Source organism: Coffea arabica, chromosome 1e (genome assembly GCF_036785885.1).
Source record: "Coffea arabica cultivar ET-39 chromosome 1e, Coffea Arabica ET-39 HiFi, whole genome shotgun sequence".
NCBI classification, from domain to species: Eukaryota; Viridiplantae; Streptophyta; class Magnoliopsida; order Gentianales; family Rubiaceae; genus Coffea; species Coffea arabica.
In genome coordinates, this window is record NC_092311.1 from 4517719 (window position 1) to 4535754 (window position 18036).

At 34.1% G+C, this 18036-nt stretch overlaps 1 long non-coding RNA gene and 1 other non-coding gene across 2 annotated transcripts; both read left to right on the forward strand.

Annotated features, from left to right (window-relative positions):
* The first annotated feature begins 10393 nt into the window (after positions 1 to 10393).
* On the forward strand, positions 10394 to 15396 carry LOC113698241 (uncharacterized). The gene is made up of 2 exons (XR_011815644.1): positions 10394 to 11191; positions 14964 to 15396. It is a non-coding gene; the product is annotated as an uncharacterized protein (transcript).
* On the forward strand, positions 12179 to 14388 carry LOC140008251 (uncharacterized). The gene is made up of 2 exons (XR_011815646.1): positions 12179 to 13254; positions 13402 to 14388. It is a non-coding gene; the product is annotated as an uncharacterized lncRNA (long non-coding RNA).
* Positions 15397 to 18036: the final 2640 nt, after the last annotated feature.

An 18036-nucleotide genomic window follows, 5' to 3' on the forward strand; every position in this document is an offset into this window, starting at 1 on the left:
TAAAGTGTACAAATATAGTAAATCTCTTATAATGTTAATAAGAGTGTTTGCTGATATTGGTTGTGGCAATTATAGTTCATTATATTTGGAGTTATGTTAAAGTAGATGTGATTTATATATCTCTATAATAAATGTCTACCTTATGTTCTTGTAAAAGAGAGGATAGTCTATTGATTACAAGTGATAGAGAATCTTTATCTAAACCAAATTGATATCCCATTAATGATTTATTTTTTACTAATATATGCTTCATATTTTTTTAAGAAGAATGATATTAGTAAATTGTTATACATTAAGATTAGTGGGAATAACGTGTATTTGGTTTGTATATAGATAATAACTTCTTTCATATTTTGGATAATAAGAAATTCTTTTCTTAAAAATATTAAGTAAAAGATATATGTAATTCCTTTAATGTATCTAGTATTAATAGAGATAGAAAATGAATATTTTGAACTGTCTCATCTAGCATTTACTAAAGAGTTTTTTAAGAATCTAAGGACCCGTTTGACAAGTAAGTTTTTTTTGGGTGTTTGTCTAAAATTTTACTGTAGCATACTGTAGAAATTTTTTTAAAAATGTTTGAAGTGTGTAAATTTTTGAATATTTTGAAGTGCACAGTTTAAAAACTTTGAGAAGTGTTTTGAGGTTACTGTAGCTAAAGTTTTTAAAAGAATTATAGTAGACAAACTTGATAAAAAACTTGCCTGCCAAACAAGGCCTAAGATTGTAAGATTGTATTTTGAAATAATTATATGGATGCTGTAATACTGTAATTAGGTATTTGTTGTTTGGCCTATATTTTGTCGTTTTTATACTATTGGCCTTTCAACTTTGACAGTTTTATTAAATTATATAAGGAAAAGTAGGAGTTGAATCGAGTAAATTGACATAAAGTTAGAATTTTAATGACAAAATAGCTACAACTATTTGAGTTCGTTAGATTGAGTCTTGATCATTAATGTTACAACTTAAGGATGCCGGCTAAGTTGTTGTTACAATCATATGACTCATAAAGAAGTACTCATTAGTTTATTGTATAGTTGCTATTATGTTTCTAACTATTTGTGGATAATTAAGCCCATTATATTTTGTTGAGACTTTCTACTATTATATTTTTATAGAACGGTATGTGCTTTAATGGATTTAAACACATTAAAGTGAATTATATATTACATTGTTATATAAAATATGTCAAATTTAAGGTGTTCATTTGACCATACCCATTAATGAAATATTGGTGCCAAAATATTTTGCGAACATATAAGTTCAATGGGGTTTGGCTATTATTGATGTTTGGACATATAAGTGTAATATATTAAATCATGTTGTTTGTGCACATTATCATGAGAATTATGCACAGAATTAATATTTAGACCATTAAATGGATATCAAAGTTGTTGTCCATTTCTTCCTCGTTAGTTTTATCTACATTAAGTTGTTAGAATTGTGATACATGGAAGGAAATATATTCAAATTGATATATGACCGCCATGATTCATTCTAATAATGGTGTAGGATAAACATAATTAAATGTTGTGGCCACTCTACTTTATTTATCTGATTCTGTACGGTTATTATTTATATGATCATTTGTCCAAGTGGGAGAATGTTAGAATATTTATGTGGCCTACATGACCACATATAATGTTATTAAGATAACTCCCGTTAATTAGAAAGATAAAAAACTGTATGAATAAATATGAATAACTAATTACAGAATTCTAATGAGAATAGATGATTGGAGGAAGTAGAGAGTCCCATATTTATTGTATGTGGACGTATTATATGATATTTATTGTGATACTTTATCTGATAATTACAGTAATTATGAAAGCATATCTTATCATCATGATTAACAAATAAAGTACGATAAGAATATTAGAATCTATCATTATCCCATGATAGGAGAGATTATGACTCTATAAATGCTCTAGGGTTCCTGATCCCTCTCACCACTCTGACATACGTTATTTTTATCCATCACTAAAATAACATAATACTTCTTCTGTCTCGAAATAATTGTCGCACTTCGGGTCTTGAGCTTATTTTCAACAGCGGCAAGATTTCAAATGATTTTGGTCTAAGTTCCAACAATACCCTTTCTAAGCATTACTCCATTGTGTGGCAGAAAGATAATGGAGTGGTGACAAAACGTGTGGGACCCGTGCCTCAAGAATGTCTCTAGCCGTTTTTTGGGAAAGTATCTTGGACAACCATTGTTTGCACTTGATGTGGGACTCATGCGTATCAGTGCAATTCTTGTAGTTTTTTTGGGGCCCACCAAAAGCTTAAAAGAATCTGGTATATTTAAGGGCATGAGATGGAAATGAGGGAAGTTTTCATTGCCAATTGTGGTAAGTGACATTAATTTTGGGACATATCAAAAAGGAAAGCATGACACTTTCAATGGGACGGATGGAATAGAAGAGTAGGTGAGGGAAGGTTTGATAGGGAAGGTACCTTGTAATTAGAAAATGCATGGTTCTTCCACAAGGATGTCGGACCTAGAAGCCATATCAATAATGGGCACTTGACATCAGTTAATTGTGGAGTCGTGACAGTCATAAGGTATGCCTCAAATTACTGAGTTATGATTTACAAGTCCAAACTGCGATCCTACTTTTATGTCTAACAAAATGAACATGAGATGCTCCAAGAAAATTGTGCTGGTTCTTGAAACAAAACCAAGAGACTTTTGTTGAAGAAATTTCAGCACTGACGAGCTCACTATTTTGGGCTGCAATTTGAAAGGGTTAGGGATGTTGTTTCCTAATGTTTTCAAAACAAGAGTTGCTCTACTACTATCAGGGATAGTGCAGAAACAAAGAAATCATTCAAAAGGTTAGAATCAAGGTCAGAATTTGATCGGAAATGAGGCTGGTCCATCGGCCTGGTAGGAGAGTTTTTGCAGAAAATTTTTCTTGTTCTTCCTCTTTTCATTTTCTCCCTTTTATTTTTTTGCTGTTTTTGCTTTTTCTGCCGCTCTCCCCTCTTGTCCTTGCCCTAATGGATCCGTTTTGTTCTATTTATATGAAACAAAGAGCTCCTAAACCCTCACCTCAAAGGTGAGGAGGAAAGCTGGGTTTCTTGGGCTTTTTTTGAGCCATTTGATCCTCCCTCTTCTAGAATTTTCTTGATGATTCTGGTTAGGGTGGGGTGGCTCTTGTACTAGCCATGTACTAGAGGAAAAAAAAAAAGAAAAACAACAAAAAATGCTCCATATGACAACTGCAAATTTCCGATACTATGGCCTTGTCCATGGCCATCTACGAAGGGCTGGAAGATGACGCGCGCGTGGGTTTTCTCTCTTTTTTTTTTGTTTTCAAAAACTTATTTGACTTTTTTCCTTTTCTTTTCTTTCTTTTTCTTTCTGATTTTTCTAAAAATGATTTGAAATGATTTTCCTTTTAGAAAAAGTAATAAATAGACATAAAATAAACTAAAATAAAATAAATATACCTAAACAAAATAAAACAAAAATAAACTAAAAATGAGCAAAAAATAGGAATAAAATGATAAAATTTTTGGTGTCTATAGTTTCAAATCGTGGTTCAAATCACTTTCATTTAGACTTTATTTGTCTAGTATTTTTGTGCAATAAAACTTGGACAAATATTTTAGGATAATTTGAAGTTCGTTTATCTTTAATCCTTGAACTAAGTATGACAAACCCCACTTATATTATGGAGCATCTTTTGCAGAGTATTTTAGAGTGTAGGAAAGTGAATTTCTATAACAAATCACTCTCTACATGATCTTTTATAAGATGAGATTGTTTTCTGTCAAGAGCTGTAACTTGATTTCATGTCTTCTCCTTGATTTGTGTTAGCCGATAGGTTCCTCTATACTAACACAAGTAATCAGTAGTTTTCAAGATGTTTTAGATACTATTGGAAAGATATTAACTGTCAAAATATGAAAAGGTGCCAAAATAGAAAAGTTAAACTTTTTGACCATTACTAAGGATCCATCCACGAATCCTAATGGATTTGCCCACTGATCCAATTTGACAGAACTTCGCAATTCTCTCGATGGAATTCGGTCCACAAATTTCAACTAATTCTGGGCCGGGTTATGGATACATGGACCGATCCAACAAGATTCCATTCGCAGATACTTTACAAATTTTGAAAATTTCTAACAAATATAGTACGGTGAGATTTTGTTTAGGCGAAAGGTAGAAAAATATTAGGATGCTTGGGCCTTTACTTGGGAAAATATAAGAAAGATTACTATTTAAAAACATGTAGTGATGCAAAATAATTTCACATCCTAAAACAATACAATCATTTAAAGCAGCCAGTTCCACAGGACCTAGTCCATATGGTGAGGGCTGCATGCATGAGAGACCGAATTCTTGATCCTTGGTGTTCTTTTATTACAAGGAGTATTGATATCACTTTTTTTTTTCTGGGCACAAAATGTAAAGCCAGTCTGGACTACTTTGTGGTTTGTGGATCATTCAGATAAACACAATAATTCGTGAAAGAGTAGTAAAACGGGCAGTATCCTATATTTTATAGTAAATTAATACACGATCAATACAAGGGACAACTATTTGGTTCACACACTTACCTTTCACTCTAATTTGTCGAATGTGTTCATGAGGACGCAATCTGCTCCATCAAGATTGGAGAATTGACTGGTCATGAAGGCTTCAAGGACGCTTGGGTATCGGTCGAAACCATGAATAAATGAAGGCAAATCTGTAGGTTCAAGAATTGGTAATTCTGGAGTAGCAATACTATTGCAAATTTGCAATCCTTTGTGAGCGGATGGTTCAATTTTCCCTCATACACACATTTATGTATGTTGGTAACTACACATAATTGAGTGAAGAAAACAGCCCCAAATAACTCTTACATCTTGACAACATGAAAAACCTGACGCATGAATGCATCATAAACAATCCCATTGACTGGAAAATCCGAGCTGTGACATTTTTCAACCAAAATTTTCAGGGTTCTTTCTGCCTTGACACTTTGAACCATGTGATGTAGTTTTGGTGGTCAAGCTTCTCTTTGCCATTTGACATGGTGTCAATTGCAATATTGGAAGTGATTGAATCGAGTCTAGAGGATTTCTTGAGTGCAGGCTGAAGCTTGAATTCGTAACAGAAAGGCTGATAAATATCCAAACTTTCGCAAATTTATATTTGAATCCGAGAAAGTGTAACTCACAATCAACTAGATACTCAAGCATTGCATTGAAATAAAATGATTGAAAAAGCTTGGTATGTGATCTTAATTAAAATAAAAACATTCGAATCATGAAATCGTGAGGCAGTATGAAAAGTAAATCAAGGTTTAGATGCATAATGTCGGGATGAATATAAGTTAATTATGTGGTATTCTTGAGTAGGATTCATTGAGTATTTATAAGTTTAATTTATGACTTTTGAATGACCTTTCTAAATTATTAAGAACATTTAGATGTAACCTAGACAACAAACACCAAGATCTGAAATCTTCTGCATTTGATGATTTTGTCACATTTGTCATATCATCTTATCATATGGAAGTAAGTGTTGAATTTGCAGATTTTTTTTAAAAAATTATTTACACTAAAAATATGTGTTGATACACACACATACGCAGAGTCACATCCAATTGAATAAATCTGACAACATCTCAGTCCAACCCTAAACGCATTGAAAGTTGGCAGGCAGTGGCCATTATGAGTTGGTTAGTCAACCATATTTTGATATTGATTTAGTTTGTGTTATGAATAGCATATGGTTTCCTAAAGCCTACAATGTAGGCTTATTTATCGCAGAATGAATGAGTTGAGCTGCCTTTGGCTGGGAATATGAATAGCATGGATGAATATCAAAAGGGGTATATTTTGTATACCGCTTTTGGTGAGGAAAAGTGCATGATGAAAGTTGATATAAAGCAATTAATATTACACATCATCAATTTTGGTAAACTCAAACTCTAGTATTTTATGAAAAAAAAAAAAAAAACCAAATGTACGTGTGCATATGCAGCAACCTTTTAGACAAAAAATAAAACTTTTTCCTTACAAAGTTGAATAGAGCACATACTAATAGGAAACTAATTATCTTCTCTAATCTATTGTTTATTGCTTTCTGGCATCTATGCTTGTCTTTAGTAAACTGAAAACCACTGACTACTTTTAAATAGAACAGCAGTACTACTGTACTACAACTTACATTATTGTGGTGGTTTTGTTTTAGCAATGGCTTAAAAGCTTTTGATGGATGGTTCAGAATTTCTGAACTTTGAACCTCTTACCTCTCTACATTAGAAGTATTCCTTACATATAATTTCTTTTCACCAACTTTGACACAGTGCTTTTTATCAATTTGATTGTTTCTAAAAGATAACTAAAGGAAAATGTAGCCAATAAGAATTGGAAAAAAAAAAATAAAACAAAGCATTGACTCTAGCCATTACCATGTTTTAACATTTAAAATCCTTCTTTAAATGGTGTACTTATAATCTACTTCTCTTTGGGTTTTTTCCCCTTGCGCAAAAAATACAAAGATGGAAGTTGACTATTTTTTTTAAAAAAAATTTCTGGCAAGGAAAGAGTGGGATTTAAAAAATGGGATGGGAAGTGAGACAGAAACAGACTCTGAATTTAGCTGGATTGGGAAAGTATTCACCCAACGTTGAGTACAAGTTCACCCAACATCGAGTTTTCATTGTTGCTGTTTATACTTTCAAAACCTATACATCTATTAAGCAAATCATGAAATGAAACTAGTCGAGTTCTCACTGTTGTTATTTATGCTTTCAAAAACTATACATTTACTAAGCAAATCATGAAATGAAACTATACGAAAGAAGGAACATAATTCTTGAAACTATATGAAAATCGTTTTAATTCTTGAAGCATAATCAACTACTCTATAACCAAAGACCATTAGCTATTTGGTTATCAACAGAAGGAACATGGGTGAAACATGGCTGAGCAGTATAGTTCCTCCAAGGTAGTTGCTAATCTTCAACGGGAGATGCACATTATTTGTGATTCAGTGCTCTTTTTTTTTTTTTTTTTTTTTTTTTTTTTTTTTTTTCCGAAACGACAATTGTTATATAATCTAATCTATCCTACACTAAGGGGAAGGAAGCGGACCTAAGGAGGCCCAAGAATAATCCGAAGGGGATTGAACCATCACCGGACCAAACGGGTGCACAGCACATCCACCTGAATTTTTTAAAAACAAACCATTTAAACGTGATATTTTTGCCCCACCAACTAGGTGGAGGCCACCGGCCTTTGGGCTGGTGGTTTTGATTCAGTGTTCAATTGAGGCTATTTTAATTGACTTGAATGAGTGCAACTTGCAGTTGAAGTCCCTCTCAAGTCTTATCCCAGTGAAAAGGATGTGTTTTTCTAAGCTCATTGAATCAAACAAACTTGTACCAGCATGCACATTCACATGACACGAACACAATTGAAAGTGTGTTGAGCATTTTAATGAAGGAAAGATATGGACAAACCAAACGTCAGAGTCAATGAAGTAAACTACCACTTCTTCCATCCTTTTTTTATAGTCATTTTTTCTAATCCATATCAAAGTATAATCTACTTTTCGATTGAAAAATATAGTTAACTTTTAATTTTTTAAAATATTCTTATTTAACGTACTTTGTTATCAGTTAATATAACCTATTTTATTCAATAATGTTTCTGATTCATATCTTAAATGATTTAATTTTCCATCAATGTTGTTATTGTAATTAATGTGAATTTATAATGATTAGTCATACTCCTGATATTAACGTAAGAGTATTTTAATAAAATAGTAGGTTAGATTTAATCTTGCAATAAAGTTAATTAATTATTCTTAAATTGTGTGAGATTAAAAATCAATTACGAGTCCAGCGTCAGTTGCCAATTACTGCTACAAAGATTGAAGCAATATGCATTCATGTTTGCCATTTTTGTATTAATTTGAGGTGCATAGGAGAGAGGAATAGTGGCGTTAGGTTTGAATTGCTAAATAAAAAGGAAGAGAAATGCACACATAAAGGGTGAAAAAAAAAATTTTTTTACTGCCATCTCTTTAATTAGAACCAAACACAAACCAAAGACATAAAGTTACTAAATGATTATTATATTGGTGTAAATGGACCCCAATAACAGGTCCAATCAAAGAACTCTCATGGCCTGGCCCTTAAAATCAATTATATGAGCATAGGGTAATTTGGGCGAAGCAACAGGGTGGTCAAAATTCATATTATTATATCTTTTTTGACCTTTAAAATTTATTTCTGTGTAGGCTTCGTGATAATTCCGAGCATTAGAGCTTGGATCAATTTTCAATTTGGCGTGTTTCAATTTTGTGACGAAGGTAAACTCGTCAGTCTCTTTAGGGATTTTTCTTCTTTTCTTTTCTTTTTTTTTTAAATATAAAATATCATACTTTCATCATATTTAAAGAATAGCATACCACAGATTTAGATAATTGATAAAAATTACACTGTAAAACTCATATACTGCTCAAAATTATAGATAACACAATTATAAGCTCAAGAAACTGTGCATGGTTCAATCGCCAAATCTATTGAAATTTGTTGAGATAGATGTAGAGAATCTCAATTTGAGAACCAAATTTTAAAAACTCAAATCTAACAACAAAATAGAAAAGCATACCAAAAACTCCTATTTGGAATCCTTAGGAGAGAAGAACACTCTCACTAAAAAAAATCAACGAAACTCTTATTAAAAAATCCTAAGAGAGATGTGAAAAGAAAAAATGAAAAGCCATGAGAGGAAGGGAGATCAATGGTCTCCTCTGCCTCCCTAGTAGGAAGATCTTCTTAGGAAGAAAAAATGTTAGAGAAGGAGGAGAGTTTAAATTAAGAAAAAACAAAAGTTGTTCACTAAAATTAAGAAGAATATTTACATATTCTCTTTAAGGATTCAGAGATAAGAGACTTAAGTCTCAATGTGAGACTTTTTTTTTTTTCTTCCACTATTGTGGATTAATTTGAAGAAATTTTATCTCGAACCAGACTAGACTAATTACTTGAGAAACTTAGTAATTAATTTTTTATCAATAAAAGCGCTCCAAATTATGAGCCCACTAGTGTTACATTGAATAAAATTATTAGATCCTAATATGTCCAATTACGGATCGGTCAAAAAGCCACTACTACCAAATTTCTCATGTAATTGGTCTAAATCGAGATAAGGATTTCTTGTTTATTTGTGGGTTTCCTGTAATCTTGAAAAGAAAAAAAAAAAAAAAGGTTCCCCTCAGCTTGCAATAATATTTTACGGACATTTTGCCTCGTAAACAGCAAAGCAGGCAGATCTTGAGGAGATGGCATCCAGATTTGAGATAAGAGATTTGGGTCTCACGAGTCGTGTTCTTGTCCAGTCATTTTGTATAATTCTTACAATATGTGATATAAAATAAAATAGCATGCAAGTGTGATTTTTTATTCAGTTCAAATCGGTCATAATATAATTCTTACCATAATATGTAGTGTAAAAAATCACAAGATAGAAATTCTAATAATTTAAGTTCCATATCTTTATGTTTACACTGTTGTTGTTCTGAACTTGGAACTTATGAGCCTCGAATCCAAAAAAGCCTACCCTTCAATTATTTTCCAATGATCTCAAAATTTTCAACTAGTATCATAAAAACTCCTCATTCTCCAACTCTACCATGACATCAAGAGACAACAAACAATTGATCCTCGTCACCAAATAAACTCATCATTCTCTTTAGGTATTTAGACATCACGTAGATTTAAAATTCACTGTATTTTTTTTTCACTATTTATAAAATTGATTCGGAGAAATTTTATTTCGATTCAAACCAATTACTCGGAAAAACCTAATAAGTAGTCTTTGATCAATAAAAGTGCTTCAAAAATTCCGTTTATTTGTAAGCTTTTGAAAAAAAAAAAAAAATCGTTCAAAACATCACTAATATTTTGTAAAATGATTTTTTTCGTTTGTCATTTTTAAAATTGTAATTTTACGTTTCTTACAAACTCACATTAATTAATTTTGGTTACTACCTAGGTTTCTAACTAATTTTTTATCAGAATCTACCACGTGTCTTACACGTGATCATTTTTTAAGGGTAAAATTATTAAATTAAATTTTACATAATCCGATTCATAATCCCTCATATTTCACAAAATAAATTTTTTTTGTCCCTAATATTTTACGAAATAAATTATTTTATCCTTCATATTTTAAAAGTGAAGAACTAAAAAAGTTATTTTGTAAAATATGAAGGACGTGTTGAATGATTTTCCTAAAAAACAAAAAGAATAAAAGAAGTGAGGGACAATTATCTCTAGTAAATTCACATTTGGCGCACATTGCATAGTAACAACAAAAGGCAGGCATGGTCCCGGGGAGATAGCATTGAGATTTGAGAATTGAGAGAAGACTTGACCTTCAATGATTCTCCATCAACGTACGCGACAAAAATAAATTAATGAATAATTCATCTCTTTAATTTTAGAATTTTCACATTTATATCTTTCCCTTAACAATGTCCACTAATAAATTATTCATTTCTTTAATTTTAAATTTTACGTGTTTGTCTCATCACTTAACAATAATGTTAACAATGCCATGATTTAGATTCTCTGTTTATATAGGTGGACTCAATCTTCCTCTATTGATATAAAGCTCCTCATTCTCTATCTCTACCATCAAGAATCCACAAATACTTGATCCTCATCAACAATGGCCATGGCCTTCTCTTCAAAGCTACAGCTTCTGTTCTTGATCTCCGTTTCCCTGATCCCCATCTCCCTTTGCAGTAATCCCAACCGTCCACTGAGCTCCTTCAAAACCTCAACCCCGGATGTCCATGACCTCCTCCCAAACTACAGCCTCCCAAAGGGTCTCATCCCAGGAAATGTCAAGTCCTATTCTCTTAACTCAGACAGCACTTTCACCATCGAACTCACTCACGAGTGTTATGTTAAGTTCACTGACTTGGTTTACTATAAAACTGTTTTGACTGGAAAGTTGGGTGATGGGGAGGTTTCTGATGTTAGTGGAATTGAGGTGAAGAAGTTGTTCGCATGGCTGCCTATTACTGGTATTCAAGTTGATGGAAGCTCGATTGAATTTCAAGTTGGGTTTTTGTCTGAGAAGCTTCCTGCTTCTATGTTCCAAGAGATTCCAACTTGTCGGAATAAAGAGTTCCAGCAATCTCTGCTTGCATCAAATTGAGGTAAAGTTTGCATCTTTATTGTTTTTTATGCTTTCTTTGTCCTTTTTTTTGGGGTCTTGTAATAAGCATAAAAGGATAAAAGTAAAAATTATGTGTATCTGAAGGGGTTTTGGGAATCTGGAGTGGTTTTGCCCTTTCCCTTGGAGTATATGTTAAGAGTTTAAATTCACGTACTTCTGTTGGACCATCTGTATCTCTGCATGAAGTAGGTAAATTCGATCTAATATTAGGGAAAAATTGTCTTTTGTGGTTTAGAAATTAGCAGGTCTTCTGAGATCTATGATGGGCAGATAATCTTTGATTTACTGTTCTAGATTTGGATGTTATCAATTGAGGATAAAATGACTTGTGAACTAGTGGAAATGGAGTGAGGATTGGGGAGAAAAATTGGGGATAGAGAAAACAGCTGGAACTGCATTAGTGTTGCTGACACCAATTGGAAAAATTGACCTTTTTTCCTCAAGGTGGAAGGTTAAGATAAGCTGCAAGAGTTCTTTAATTTTATTAAATGCAATCTGATCACTTGTTTTGTGTTTTGATGTGTTGACGGAATGTTCAATTGTTCTCTGGTTTTCATTTCGTTTTCTGCAATGAATTTGGTCAACTTGAACTGACAAAAATTGAAATTTCAGAGAAACTGGATTGTGGTCATTAGGTAAATTACACACTACAGGACAATGCCACTTCAGAGAATATAAATGTATGGAACGAAAAGTCGGTCCATGTAAATGCCGAGACCTAGCAAACAACAACAGCTCCTTTCCATATGCAGTTCAGAAGCCAAAGGAAATGGTTGAGTTTACTGTATCTTCTTTGTGTTAGTTGACCTAAGTCACACCCTGACTGCTGGGGTGGGGTTGGCCTCCGAATCGTACATGGGATGAATTTCTGCCTCATACAGCTTAGGCCAAAGACTGCAGGAAGTTTATGAGAGACGAAAATACTTAGCAGCTGATGGTTTTTTTTTTGTTGGGGGGGGGGGGGGGGGTAAGCTTGCTTCTTCATATTATCCCCGCCAAAAAAGCAACCCTTCAGCATCAGCACTTTTCATTCTTTCTATTCCCTTAGGGAATTGGTGGCTAAACTAATTGAATAAGTGAAGTGGTTGTTGTCTGACCAGTTGGCTCGGACGCCAACTGCCCATGCCTGCCCAATTTGTCTTGCCCTAAATGCAATGTCTCTCTTAGTTACGCTGCACCTGGACCCAGGTCCCTGTGGAAACTTTTCACCTTCTGCAACCCACGTCGTCGGCCTTTCCAAGCCAAATCCACATCTCTTGCCTCTAGAAAAAACCAATCAATCCTGTCATAAGCTTTTGAATTTTTTGGTCTATACACATCACGTAAGTCTGATATATTTCTTGGCAATCCCTTAACAGGTACTTTAGAGTCTACTTTTCTTAATATGTTTTTGCCTACAATCGAGATTTTTTTGCCTACAAATACTTAACTCTATTCTGTAGAAAACAGAATTGAAACACATTATTTGTGAAGGATAGTTTTGCCCTTCTGTATTAGCAGTAGTGGAATTTCTTTCAGTGGTTGGGTTCTTGATGATTTTTTGTATGCCTGCTAGTAAAGATGAAAATTCATTGGCAAAGCATCAACCCTAGGTAGGTTGCCACCTGGATTCGCAAGTGCAAACTATAATATTTCTGATACAGAGTGATTTAGCTTTTGAAGTTTAAACATTTGTCTGCTGACAAACTTTTTGGATGTAGTTAAGGTTGCTTCTTGTATTGGCCAAATTTTGTCAAGGCTTCTCAAGGAAATGAGCTAGAATTTCTTCTTTTGTTTTATTCGTGTTAACTTCTTGTCTTCACTCTAGAGGTGCTTTTATGGTCAATGACAGTGGATCAGATAGAACCTTTAGAGATGTTGACTAATAAGTTGCACTTGCATATATAACTATATGGCAGTACCATAGTCATCATGTAACTAAAAGTTTGGTTGTGGGAAATTGTCATGCACATATGGTTGTCTTTATATACAGGCTTGTGGGGTACATTATGACATCACATCTGCCTCATGCATTGCAAGAAAACAGATGGAAGTAACTTGAAGGTCAGACGGTGGAGAACGTTTAGTCTCCTATTTTGAACTTAATTGTACCCATCAAAGTGTTGAAGATTTCACAAATAATTGTCCTCTTTGAGTGGGTGTCTATGCTTGCAAAATTCTTGGCTGATTAATTTTTTCAATACCTTTCAGTGTATACCTTTTGCAAAAGCAAGAAGCAGCATATTGAGTTTTAAGAAAAAGCATTTGCAAAGTGTCAAATTTTAACTGGAAGAAAAATCAAGTTTTGCTGGCTTCATATCCATTCTTTGAGATTGGCATTAACTGGAGTATGTGACAGAGAAGCAGTTGATCAACGCCAGGAACAGGAACAGAGAGACATTAAAACACACTCAGAGACAGGGGGTGTTTAGAAAATCAAACATCTTGGATCTATTTAATAAAGCATTTTTTGTAACGTTGGTGGGTTGGTAATTCAGACACACGCGCACATACATGCATAGATATTTGCATGAACATTTCCTTGTATTTATAGTATAAAATACACGTCTAGTAGGACAAGTATGTCTGTATGTGCGCAAGTACTTACACAGAGGTTTACAGAGTATGTGTAGTAGTAGAGGAAAGATGATGATTAAGCAGGCCAGTCTGGTGCTGTTCTCAAGTTTTGCTGGCTTCATATCCATTCTTTGAGATTGGCATTAACTGGAGTATGTGACAGAGAAGCAGTTGATCAACGCCAGGAACAGGAACAGAGAGACATTAAAACACACTCAGAGACAGGGGGTGTTTAGAAAATCAAACATCTTGGATCTATTTAATAAAGCATTTTTTGTAACGTTGGTGGGTTGGTAATTCAGACACACGCGCACATACATGCATAGATATTTGCATGAACATTTCCTTGTATTTATAGTATAAAATACACGTCTAGTAGGACAAGTATGTCTGTATGTGCGCAAGTACTTACACAGAGGTTTACAGAGTATGTGTAGTAGTAGAGGAAAGATGATGATTAAGCAGGCCAGTCTGGTGCTGTTCTCAACAGCTGGTAAGCTGCTGAAACCAGAAGGCACTATACAAGCTTAAGAATGGCCTGATGCTTTGACCAATATTACTAGTCCAACAGCAGATTGCAGAGTGATTTTCCCATTACCTGCATAGCTTTCCTAAAGGCTACATTCTATGCTTATAACTGTGTAATTGGGATGAGATGCTTTTAGGTATGGAATATAAATAGCATTGCATTAACATCAAAATTGGTATGTTAAATATATCTCTCTTGATGAAGAAAAGACAACAAAAGTTGATAGAAAGCAACTTATTTATCACACGATCAATTTTCAAGAAACTAGCGCTCAAATTTTAATTTAAAAAATAGTCACATATATGCGTGCCAAGGTGGTAACTCGTATAAAGCAAAAGAAAATTTTCTTTCCAGAGTTGAAAATGAAAAACACATAAAAACATGTTAACAATTACCTTCTCTAATAATATGATTTATTGCTTTCTGGCATCTATACTTGTCATCATATAAGAAACTGTTGTAATTGACATACTTTTGCTCTCCAGAGTGTGTATGTGTGTGTGTTTGACATTCGGCATAATTTTCTTGTTGACATCCAATGATATGGTGCCTTTACTTCCCTTTTATCTGTTCTTTTGTCATCCTTTGGGTTTTGAAAGTATTTAGAAAATTTAGTTCTCCGCTCAGTCTAATTAATTTGATTTTCTTTCTGTTTCTATCATCGTAGCTGCCAACTGAATGGATAGTAGCCAGTTGCTTATAAATGATGATGGTTGAAGACACTGTACCCTGAGCTAGCAGCAGCTGGAGGTGTCCTCTAGGGCATATTTTCGTTTTTCAGTCTTGAGACATCAGGATTTAGCTGGAAGCTGTTCTCCTACATATATTAGAGCACGTTTCCTAGCTGATTTTCTTGGTGTACTCTTTTGGAATAAAGTTTCAGTTCATCCAAAAAACTCTCTCTCTCTGTATGCAGGATCATTCATAGCATTTAGTTCCTATATCCTGCTAAAACTGGTTATCAAATGTTAAATAATGCGTTGGCTTTGGTAAGCTGACAGTCACTAACTTGTTGATGGAGAGAGAAAAGTGTACTGTGTGACTTACAGAGATATGGTTGCTTGGTAATAACATGTTTCTGGCAATAGCCTCAAAGCTTTTGATGTGTGTTTCTGAATTCCTAGACAGGCTGAACTTTGCTAACTTCTCTAGTTCTTTTGTTTTCAATTCCAGTCTTCATCTCAAAAAAAAAAAAAATAAAAAATCCAGTTTTAGAGGTAGCATTGTGACTTGTTGCAATATTATGCAGGAAAAAGTAAAAGAATCATCCGAGTGAGCCTTGGCATTTGGATATAGAGTAATTAACTCCTAATTCCCCTGCAGTAAGCATCGTTAATTATGATTCCTATGTGTGACGCCCCGAAAGAATGAGTGTGAGAATCCGAAATTTTTTGTATCTTTTCGAGACATTATTTTGTTTCCTCGTTTATAATTTTGTATCTTTCTTCAATATTTTAATTTTCTATACATTTTTATAAGTAAATATAGTTTTCAAATCATTTTCTTGATACAAGTTAGTCAACGTTAATTTGGAAGAGTATTATGAACGTGGGACCCGCTAGTGCGGTAAATGCAATATATTTTTGATAACTTTTTGGAGTTTTGTATTAAGTGATATTATTTTATAAGGTGTTAAAAGATAATTAGATGTTACCTATATGGATTAGTATTGGAGAGACAAAAAGATAAGTTTTAAACCAAAAGGTGACAAGTGTCATCATCCAATTCACCCTTGGACTTTTGACCAAGATATTTATACCTTCTTAAAGCTCATTTTGATCAAAATATCTCTTCATTTTAGCTCCTCTTGGCCGACTCTCTCTGTACAAGAAAAGAAAAGAAAACTCTCAACTTGTTTCTTCAATTTCTTGCTTGGATCTAGCAAATCAAACCGATAAAATTTCAAATCACTCCATAAAATCCCTTTGCTAAGTGGTCTTGAGGTAGTTGGTGAAGTGGTTTGAGAAACAAAGGTGCTTAGTTGGCTCTTTTCTTGAGGTTCCAAGGTGAGTAGCTAATGGATTCCTTCTTTGGTCTTGCTAATGTCAAATTAATGGTTTGTGTTGGTTAAAGATGTGATTTTATGAAAGAATTTATGGATTAAAGTGAAGTTAGCTCAATTTCTGATTTTATTGGAGAATTTTCTGATTTTATATGATGATCATGGTTTAATCATGGTATGATGGCTGGTAATGGTGTAAAAGGAAGCTTGTATATGTTAGTTACGATTGTTTGCGGAAAATTTCGATTTTATGCGGAGATTCCAGGTTAGGGTTTTGAATCTGCCCTGTTCTGTCCGGTTTTATTTGAGCATGTTAGAGGCCGAATCAGGATTAGGTTAAAACATGAAAGTTGTAGAAAATGGTGTTAAATAGATACCTGCAAAATTTCAGCTCGATCCGAGCACTGTAGCATGTGAAATGACCGAAATACCCTTGACTGCCCATGAACCCTGTTCCGCGCCCAGATTTCTGTTTTCGTGGAGTTTTCCGTTTTTGACCATGAAAATGCATGATTTGGCTTTTGAGGTCTTCATAAGAAATGTAGGTCTGTGTCTTGGCTTCGAAATGCCATAAGATTCATTTCAATCTGATAAGGGTAGCTTCAGTTATGGATATTGTGCCGAAAGGTGTATTTGATGGTTTATAATGTGTATGTGGTTAATTTGAGATGAATTGGTGTTGCTTGTAGGATGGAAAAGTAAGGAAATTAAGGGGATATGCTGTCCGACCTTTGAAACCATTTGATTGCTTTGAATTTGAGTTGAAGGGCTTGGATTCGGACAAGGTAATAATATATTATGGATGATTCCTGAGCCGTGAGGTGAGTGACCCTAAACTGCTTCCAAAGTTACTTTTGAACGTCTTCTTGCATTATTTCCTCGTTTGCATATCATGTGTGCCGGCATGTGAGTCCATGACATGATTTGGCTTAAATGAGTTCTTGGGGAGTCTTGTGCTGAACACCCACGTCTCCCCCACTTTCGTGAGTTCGTGACATGATTTGGAGCACTAGTGTTGCTCCCCCATATTGTTTATCGTTAAGTAATCTTTTTGAGCGTTGGGTGTTTAAGTGCAATGATTTCACTGGCTCACGAGAGCAAAAATACGTACATTTGATCTCTGAATCATGACATCATCGAAATACATTATTGTGCAATATATTTGTTTACTGATTTTACTAGTTACTCACTGAGCTTCTAACTCACCCCAAAACTATTTTATTCCCCTCCACAGTACTCGTGGCGAAAGAAGGCTTGTAGTACTTGTTCACGTGACTGGATGGCATATATCTTGTACCGTTTGGATTTGGAATCATTTTATGTACAGTTGGAAATTGTTTCCGCTTTGCTTATGACATGTAATTATTGGAGAATTTGATGTATATTGGAGATTATATTGTGAGTGAGTGAGTCCCGGCGAGAGTTGGGCAGGCGGCCCGCCGAACCCTTTGGTTCGCCGTAGGGTGAGGTGGGGCCGTCACACTATGTCATTTGGAAAAGTTGATTGGCTGCAAGAACGCTATAAAATAGGGAAAAGAAAGTAGTTCTATAGAATTTTTTTGGTCAAAAGTCAACTGTATTGCTAATGATTGAATACCAAAAATTAAGAAATAGAATAGCTAGATTGATTCATAGAAGTTGAACCCTCTATTTCAACCTTCCTATGTTTAAATGGGTGCAAAGTTCATAGCTGAAGCACAAATAGTTAACTTGGGGAAAGATTACAAAATATGAAGCT